The following is a 9,781-nucleotide window of genomic DNA, read 5'->3' on the forward strand; positions in this document are numbered from 1 at the left end:
TCATAGCTCTGCTGTTGTGACTCAGACGTGTTGTTCTCTGCAGCCTCGGAGCTGACAGCTTGGTCGGCGGGGCCCTCCGTCCTCAGGTTCAGGAAAAGCTGCACCTCTGTGGTTTCGCCGGAGCGAACAAGCAAGAGGTTACTGGTGAGAGCACGGCCATGCAGAGAGGCTTTTGAGATGAGCGCTGACCCTTAGATGGGGAGACTGAGCTGAAAGAGGATGTGATTCAGCTCCACGCTCCCTGAAGGCAGCAGTTCGCCAGAGTGAAGGCTCCGTTGGAACACGTCACCGTGAGGAATGTGAGCTCCAACACGTTCAGATTCCACAGTCAGATTAGCCTCGGTGATGACACCTGTGTGCGCTACTGTGATCCTCCGCACATGGCTGAACCACTGTGTTAGTTCAAGATTAGATTGCAAATGTTCACTGTGATCAGGAGATTTTTGCAGAAACACACAACTGCAGCATCATCCAGGAATCAACACAACACACAACACAAGTCGTGTCTTCACCCCGACAGACAACGACATTGAGTCTGTTGAAGATCTCTTCCAGTTAATGAGTTTTTTCGCTCCAGAGTTGTTGTTGGAAAACAGTTTCTTTAGAATATTGTATGGCCTCGACGTTATTTTGTGCATTGAGATAATGTATCTTATAATTTGGTGCTATACAAATAAAACTGAACTGACTTGAATAATCTTTAAAATCACTATAAGCTCATGGACAGGTTTGCCATATAAAAGTTTTTGGAATAAATTAGCTTAATGAAATTAATTTCTTATCTTAAATGCTAAAAGCACTTTTCGTCTGACGCAGAATCTCTTGTAATCTTTGCCAGAACTTCGCTGAATGACCTGAAGTGCTTGCCAACACCACACTACTCAAAGTGTTGACAATGACTCAGTGTTATATATCAGGTAGAAATCACCGACGTTCCTTCGTCTTTGCTCGTTCTTGCATCTCATGTACGCGACGTGTTGTGACTCCATCTGCAGGAGCCGAAATAAATCTCAGCGAGCGTTCACTTTGACTTTGATTCACAGGAAACAGATCATTTGAATAAAAATCTTATCTCAGAGATTAAAATCCAAACTGCGGTATCTTGATGTAGGACTGCACCGTCACTGCACATCTGCATCCATCTGCATTCAAATACAAACCACAGTAGAAATGTCTCCACTAATAACAAACTTGAATGTTGCATGAGCATGTCGCAGAGGCGTATTGTTTATTCATGTATGTAGAACATGCAGAAAATGCAGCATTATGAGTCTTTTGCCTGCTATCATCGTTTCATATTCATGTTCTGCACCTTCCCTGCTCTCATATGCACGGCTGTAAAAATGCACATAGTAAACTAACCTATTAATAATAACAACAGAGCTATTTTCATGTCTGAATGATGATGTTTGATTCAGAGCCTTTTGACATTTATTGCAATTTGGATGTTTTGGTATGAGATTCCTGGGTGTCGGCCGTGTCTGCAGGCTCTGTAGCCCGAGGCCGCCCAGAGGTTTTCTTTCTACCTTGATACTCCCCTCGTCTCTTTCTCCGTCTATCCGACGCCTCATTGGCTGATTCTGTCCTGACTTGCCTGGGCAGGAATGCACCTACCTTCTAATGCACTTTTATGTTCAAGCAAATTGACAATGAAGAGCGCCATCATTTCACAGCATAAATATCTCTCTCCCCATTTGGATGCAGATTTGAGGCGTCGCACCCAGAATACAAATGGACTTTCTCTCCCGTGGAATAAAAAAAAATAAGACCCTGTGTGAATTTGATTTGTGTGAGCTCTTTACAAATATGGTGCAATGTGGTAAGGTCTTATGGAGAATCACTTATACACTGCAAAAACAAAATAAATAATAATAAAGTCTGAATCCTAATCAAATTCCGGTTTCTGAAATATTGGCAGGAGCCGGGCGATGCAATTAACTGAATGTCCAACATTTCTACAGTTTTTCAAAATGGCTTTTTTAATGCGGCCCCTGTCGATTCTTTCTGAAATTAAATTGATAAAACAACATTGACAAGAGCTTCACAGAAAATAGTTTCAGGCAGATTTACTGAGTTCTCCTGGTCTGAATCGATGTGTGCTAATTCCTCAGCGAGTCTTTTCTTTCTATCTGGATTGAAGTGTTTGGTGCTGAGTGACCCTGGGTCATTGTGTTTCTCAGAAAATGATATTATTGTAGATGAATGGGTTATTTCAGTTTGTCAATCAAAACTATTTATTATCTCTGTTTCGATTAAAATGTATTTTATTTGGTCATGTGCCAACCTCGTATTTGAATTTTACTGAGAACATTCATTTTATGCTATTTGACACTTTATACGTGTTACAGCTGTAGTTTCATGTTGATCAGAGAAACACAACATTTCACTGATCAAAACATTTCGTATAATAATGAACATTTCAGCCGTTTTTCACTCAGCGATGTATTTCCTAAAACGAAATGTCAAAAAGCTGCATGAGAGTAGGACTTAATTCAATTGATTGTTTTTGATAAGAAGATTTAGATGTATAACTTTTTACAGTGTTTTTTGCTACTTCTGCTGTCGTAACAGAAAGTTTTGGCCACTTGGGGGCGTCAGAAACACTCGTTGTTGCACTATTACTCACTCCTGTAAGGAGCTGTGGGGTTACTATGGTAACCAGGGGGCGGGGTTAAAAGTGGATGTTTTGCTGATACCCGGAAGTTCTGTCAATAAATGCACATCGAGAGGTGAAGAAAACGAGAAATCTCCCGACTTCTTTATCCCATTGACTCCTACGATATATTATATTTCTGTTTCGGAAACATTTGGGCTCTTCAGCAGCTAAATGCTTTGTCGGTCCAGCGTTGCATGACTCCTGAAAACAACGTGAGTGAACACAAACAAACAAATTAAGGAATATGGAGCTTTTTTTTTTTTTGCCTGAATAATTCTGCTACGTTTACAGCTGGTGTCCATACTAGCCTGGTCGAAAAGTGGGGCGAGTTTTCAAGCCCCAAAATGGAGACTCTGGGAGTGACTGCTCACTGCAAGTCTCTCAAAGACTTTAAGAATAGTTGAATTTTAAGCGACGTTAATAAAACGTCAGAAGTTGCATTGCAGGATGAATGTGTCGGGGCAGGAGGGAGCTGGGTAATTCTCCCATTCATGTGTGAGACAGGGGGTCTGTCAGTACCCTGTGTTTATGTACTTCTCTCCCTGACATGGTGTAATGGAACATGCGGTAATAACAGTGGAGGAACGGCATCGCAGCGTGAATCACTGGAAAAGCTCCATTCTGCCGCAACATTGTGCCTTATCTGAATATTACTGGAGCGTGAACGGCTCGTGATCGTCATCGCCACGGTGCAGAACACCGCCGGCATGGTTAACGTTGTCTGAAACATTAAAAAAAGAAAAACTCCTGTTGCCATGGGGATTTAACACATTAAGATGTAATAAGAGGCTTTTGTTTCATTATGTTCGGCTGCATTAATAGTTACACTTTGCAGAATCGACAACATTTTCTCTGCCAAGTGTGTATTTTTTCCTGTGAGAACACAAATGCAAAAGCTGCCGTAACACTCCCATATTTTTTTTATTTTTTTTTTTAGAATGGCGCTCTGCAGCCCTGACTGCTGAATGAGTCAGGGCTTGTTGTCGGCTCAGTAATACCTGTCTGGTTCCTCTTCTTTAGAAACTGGGAACATTCCAGGTGGCCGGAGGTGCTGATTAGTCCTGGTCTGTTCTGTGTGCGGGGGCATCGTGTCTGTGCGGTGGGAGGGGGGCCGGGGGACGGGCGTAATTGAGAGGTCAACACTCGTCTATTGACAAAGGTGAGACAGACACGACCAACAACCTTTGATTAGCTAGTCCATTAGTTAACCGGTCACACAGCAGCACACACACGGATCCACCTGGGTCAAATATCACCCTGCCACAATTTAGTCTTTGCAAAGGTCTGATGATAATTAGTATGAGGACTCAGGCTCATATGAGTGTGTGGCCATCTGTGTATGTGTGTTTTATAAAAAGAAGTGAGCTGTGTCTATCTATGTCTATGTCTCCTCGAGACCTGAATTCCTAACTCGTACATTAAAGCAAAGGTTATTCAAGGCATATTTTCTGCATCCTTGTTTTTCAAATCCACAGATTCACTGATGGATTGTTTTTCTTTATTTTTTATTTTCTTCCTTTTCCCGCTAACCTCAGAGCGCAGGGTTTAGGTACCTTGACGCAGAAAGTCAATACATTGTCTGAGGGGACTGAAAGAGGTCACTGAGAACCAATTTAGATTCTTCAGCTTCCACAGTCAAGAGTCAATCCCCAGACACAACAAGCTGAAGAAAAAGTGTGCAAGGTGTGACAGGTGGCACGCTGCTCTGGTTTGTCTCTTTGTTAAGGTTATTCGGTCAAATAAACTACGAACTACACTCGGAATATGTCCGTGTCGTTGGTGAATGCTGCGTCGGAACATATCTCAGTGTATCTCAGCTCACAGATGCAGTGTGTCAGATGGGTGTCTTGGATGAGGTGACGATACAGAAGTAGAATAATTATAAGCTACTATTGTTTTGTCTTCTTGATGGATCAATGATGGTGACTTTATATCGCCACCTGCTGGTCCAGCATCCTCTTTTGTGCGTTTCTATTCTTTTGTGTGTGTAGTCGTCTGAATAAAGATATTTTGTAAAATGAACTAATTGTTAGCAAGATACGAAGGTGGGACATGACCCGAGGACGAACACGTTCAAATTTGGAGCAGATGCGGAGAAGTGGTCCATCAACACCTGAAAGAAATAATTGTTAGTGATAGAATCCGTAGATGAAGTGGTAGTTATTAATTTCTTAATTGAATCAACACGCACTGTTTCTGTGAAATGTGTAGGAGGTGAGATTGTGAAGAATAACAAAAACATAATTTAGTGCCAGACTGTTCTCAGGCACATACAGCACAGTCTCACCTGAAGGTTTGTGAAGCTTCCTCATAAAAATACCACACAAGTGTTGTTATGGACGGATATAGCCGTAATCCGAAAGTGAAAAAAACTCTTCTCATCACGTTATGTTTGATTTTTAATGATCCTGACCAACAACCAGCGTCTGTACGTTCTAATACTGCTTGGGTGAAGTAGTAGAAGTAATCAACAATGTCAATTTTCCCAATTATTTGTTTAACCACAGAATTCCAGAAAAGCCGAACTGTATTTATAGATCGACACCACGAGAAATGATCATGCGATAAAAACACGTTTGCCCCCCCCCCCCCGTGACGAACGGGCGCGATGTTCGGCTCCCGTGGGAGGAGGCGAGAATTGTTCTGAACATGTGACAAAAAGGTTTCGTTCAGAATATTTGTTTCCTGTCGAATGGAAAGAAGGAGACAAACAAATTCAGTGTACAGGGTCAGAACGATGCCACGGATGTGGTTCAAGTCAGGAAGGACACGTTCATTCATTCATTATCTACACCGCTTATCCTTTGAGGGTCACGGGGGAGGGGGAGCTGGAGCCAGTCCCAGTGGACAGTGGGTTAGAGGTGGGTACAGGCTACATCCATTCCACTGGGGTTTGGTTTGAAAAAGGTGTTTTCAAACAAAAACAATCTCTGTCGACACAAAGCTTTTGGCTCCGTATCAGTTTTAATCCCCGTCGAAACGAACACACCCGGAGACGTACATGACCACTCAAGCATACTGGGCGTGTGTTTGCAGGTGAACACAGGAAGTCATGCTCATCCTGTAAACTCTATGACTCTAACTACAACAATGCTTCCAAGTGGTGATACATGTCTCGTTCGACACTGAAGGCCGAGGCTTATGCCGGTTGTTTTCTTTAGAAGGGGATGTCGTGACCAAAAGAGTTTGTGAGCGTTTACATCATGGTTTCCAGACATCTCAGTTTTTCTCCGTCTCCTCTAAAATGCAACCTCTGAGTTTCCTTGGATTGATGTATAGCCATACTGAGAAAACCCACAGTGACATGCAAACGCCACACAGAAAGACCCCTGGGAATCGAACCAAGAACTTTTTGAGAGAGACGACAGTGCTTTTAATATCGACCCAAATGAATGAAACAAAAATAAACAGTGTCCTGACTGACAAACACAGACACACAGGCTGGTTGATGTTAAACCCAGAGATGATTTCTACATCACTTTATTTCTAGAAGCCGTTGGCTCCAAATTGAGACTTTTATAATCTGCCGTTTTCTATCCTCTGCTTATCTGAATAGAACATGAGGAGCAGAATGAGTTTCTCAGTTGAAAATAAGAGCCACAGCCGCCGGCTTTACATATTCATTCTGCAGCAAAGGTTAAATTTCACAGGTGGGAAACTAAATTATGTATCAACATCTAATGGTGATTTCTCTCCATAGGCTAAACTCTCTATGAGGAGAAGGCAACAAGGACGTACAGCCCTGCAAGTGTCCCCTTATTAGCTCGTGAAGCCAGAATAAACTCTGCCTACTTCATGTGTGGATAAGAACAGCGTTGTGGGTTTTGATTGAAAGCGCTGCTATCTCATCAGTGATAAATATTCATCCCATGGCCTTTTTTATTCAAGTGTTGTGCAGCCCAGAATTAATGGGACTACGTCTGGTCAGCTCCGAGATGCGGGGCAGCTTCATGACATTTGGACATCTCCTGTGTGCAGACGCTTTGCAGTCAGGGAGCGGTTTCTATTGTGACCTGCAGCAAAACTATACAGATTAAAGCTGATATCTGTTTTGTGGAATCATGCAAGAAGGAGAGATTTATCTTAAAGTAATTTGAGGGATGCATTTTGTCTTTTCTTTCCATCTTTTCAAACGCACCACCCCCTCTTTTCTTTCCCATCCTTCAGAAAGGAATTTTCCAGGAGAGTTTCTGCAGAACGGTGGAATGCTGACAGGATGGAGCATGTCTGCTTCTCGCATTGTCTGCAGAATATGTCCTGGAGTGTCTGCGCCAACGAGCTCAGACATAAAAAAGAAAGCTGGAGAAAAGTTCCACAAAGTGACAGCTGGGAGTTAATAAAATGTTTTTTCCCTATAAACTATATAACTGCATAATTTGAATATAGGCCCTTTTATTGCAGTTTATAGAAATTACAATTGATTTAGATATTTAGATGTAGATATTAGATATATGATATTTACTGTAATATCAATTTAGGTGAGTTGTTAATAAATCCAGAGAAGGGGAAGAAATGTAGGAACCTTTTCTACTTGTTCGTCATCATTATCTGTTGATGCACCGATTGGTTTCCTCAACTCCTTTGTATCCGATGTCTGAGGACGAACGACAAACGTGATCCGTGATTCGTAATCCACCATCATTGATCCGTGATTCCTGATTGATGCCACGCTGGCGTGAGAAAAGGAAAACAAAGTTGCAGGCTGAGGATTTACCTCAGAACCCAGACAAAGCTCCCCATGTGCTGCAGGCTGACTCACAAATGAATGTTTTGCTTTCACCTCCTCCTCCACCTTCATTCCTCACACACTGAAGTATCCTACTGAGGTTACTGAAGGAATTTGACAGAGTGTGGGATGCCTTTATTTTCCTCCAGAACGATGCTGACACAGGGCAACATGAGCTGCAGCTTTGTAACGCTCCTCGCCCTCTGTGATCAGCTCTGGTTAAGTCACTGGACCTGGCTGCCTATGAAACCTGATCCAGTAGTGAGATTTTCTTTGAAATGGAAAAGTAATACAGTTTGCCTGCCTCGAGCGAAGATAACAGTTTAGTGCTTCTCCACTCTCTCTCTCTCTTGTGTGGGAGTACCATCAAAATGCATCAGTGCAACGCATCTCCTTGGACGTAATGGCATCCGAGTCCCTGATAATGATGTACAATTTGAAACCTCATTGAGTTAAGCTTCAACACCAGCAACGCTTGACCGTTTTCTGCCTTGATTCTGATGGAGATCTGGAGAGAGAGAGAGAGCAATGAATTAGAAACCATGACGGAAATGTCCTTCAATAAGAAAAAAAACCACTTAGCGGAGATTCTTCCCTGGAGTTACCCAATTTATTCCCCTGGAAAATGAAACTTAGTGATTTGGAAAAGTGCAATAACAGCTTCACTGATGACCTGCAGGAGGATCATCACACATTTGTTTAGTTGAACGACGGAGAGAGACTGGAGACACACTTGTGCGCCATCTACTGATGCAGAGAAGGAAGCGTGTGTGGACAAGAGCTTCAGTTCGTAACAATCCATGACTGTGTCTTCAGGCAATAGACAGAAACACCTACAACAAGTTAAATACAAGAACACAGTCAACTTTTGACAAGTGGTAATTTTAATTAGAACAGATTAGACAATAAAAGAGACTCTGAGAACGGAGGAGTGGAAATATATGAGAATTACACAAATAAACACTTGGAAAATGCACGTTACAAATTATTCTGATTATCAGTGTTGGAAAAGTTTCCACAAACGTCCATCTATTCCTTTATGGACGGCCACTTATTTTATTTCTGAAACTAGTCCTTAATTTCTGTATATTACCATCAGCACTTCAATGTTGAAGAGGTGGAGAAAAAAATAGAATAACTAAATGTAGAAAGCAAAAGAAATCAATCCCTCATCCAAAATCAATATTCTGCAGCTGTGTTGGTTGGAAACTGTCCATAAGTAATGTGCTCTTAATCAAAATAAATCCTTATCTTGATAAAACTAGTTTCTTTAATATTCTCGGCCTGAATTCGAGCTTCAGTTCTTGATAAACTGACCACTTGAAATTAACTGTCGTCCATCTTCTGCTGTTTCTTCCACTCAGAACATCAGAGAGTAAACCCTCAACTCTCTTCTCTCTTCATCAGACTCGACTGTCGACTCATACAAATCTTTGATCGATGACTTGAATAACAGCTTATTTGAAACCTGACATTCTGTGGGATTTGACTTTCTACCCTTTCTGAGTTATTATGAGAAGCTCTCCTGGACTTTACCTACTCACTTAAATCTTTATTTGACAACCACAGAGATTCACGGTGTCCGTCCGCGGTGAAGAAAAGTGAAATAATCACTCGTCCTGGTTTAAAAGCTTTCGTCTAGTTCCTCCTTTTTTTTTTGACATCTAATTTTATTTGCTCTTTAACTCGCCCTGTACTTGACCCACATTTTGAACCATCCCTGTAATTTCACACCGGAGCTTATTATTGTCATCAAATAGGGGCGATGGCAGCCGGTGGTTTCTCCATTCAGAGACTTGAAAGCACAATAAAGTCTCCGTCCACACACAGACGACATGACAGTTTGACATATTATCATCTGTATTTTTATTGCAAAATCTAATTCACATGCAGCACACTATACGAACAGATGATTTATGGATGTGTGGTAATTATTAGGGTCAGGGAGCTGTTGAATACAATATTTAAGTCGTGGCTTAGAATATTTTGCTATCTGTCTCTCTCAGTGTGCAGCCTATTTCCACTCCTGATATTTCTTTTGCTTTTGTAACTCAGATATGGATTTCTGGAGACATGTGCAGAAACTAGATTTTCGTAACTTTTGAAAGTTACAAATGGTTTGTGCAATCTCTTTTCTCCATATGAGAGTGGGCGAGGTATTTTCTCCAGCTGGGGGAGACACATAAAAAAAGAACGCGGGCAATATTATTTCTGAAACTGAGTTGACGTTATTGCAGTTTTATGTGTCATGGGAAATCATTGTGTCCTGGGCTGCAGCAAATGATTATTGAGAGCTAATAGTGTGCAATGTTTAATATAAGGGAGAGAACAGACAAAATCGCTCATAGCACCTCAGGGAATAAATTAAGGGTGAGGAAGAGTGAGGAGGGGAGGCATTT

This window comes from Paralichthys olivaceus, chromosome 6, assembly GCF_024713975.1.
Source record: "Paralichthys olivaceus isolate ysfri-2021 chromosome 6, ASM2471397v2, whole genome shotgun sequence".
NCBI lineage: Eukaryota > Metazoa > Chordata > Actinopteri > Pleuronectiformes > Paralichthyidae > Paralichthys > Paralichthys olivaceus.